Below are 530 nucleotides of genomic sequence, written 5' to 3' on the forward strand. Positions count from 1 at the left end.
TATATATATATATATATATATATAAGATTGTGTAGTCACTCCCGTCACTCGGTGGTTATTTTAACGACATTCTTCTTGGTTGTATTAAATCGTTTTAGTTTATAAACAGTTCCTGTCAACGGTATCTAAAGGCAGGAATGTGCTAACACAAATACCGGAGTAAAACCTGCTTGGCATGCGGGGCCCCGTTGTTGCCGAGTCGGGTAAAGTCAGAGTGGGGCTAGCGACGAGCTTACACCAGGCATTCTTAAAATACCAAAACCTAAAGCTTTACGCCGGATCCCTTGGCAACCAAGAACATTCCTGTCCGCTGATGTTTCTTATATCAGAATCTCAGCTTCGCCGGTGCAGAACCAACACGCTACTCAATCCCAGTTTTCAGCTCGATACAAATGTTTTTCAGGTAATATATTTCATCAAATTAACACACCTTTTCTGGGGTAAAAAACCAGAGTAATTTTATTATTCTGACTTAGTTTTGAATGACATCTAAACAGCCATTCCGAATAAGAACCAGAATTTTAAGCGTG

The sequence above is a fragment of the Limulus polyphemus genome, unplaced genomic scaffold (assembly GCF_000517525.1).
Source record: "Limulus polyphemus unplaced genomic scaffold, Limulus_polyphemus-2.1.2 Scaffold11279, whole genome shotgun sequence".
NCBI classification, from domain to species: Eukaryota; Metazoa; Arthropoda; class Merostomata; order Xiphosura; family Limulidae; genus Limulus; species Limulus polyphemus.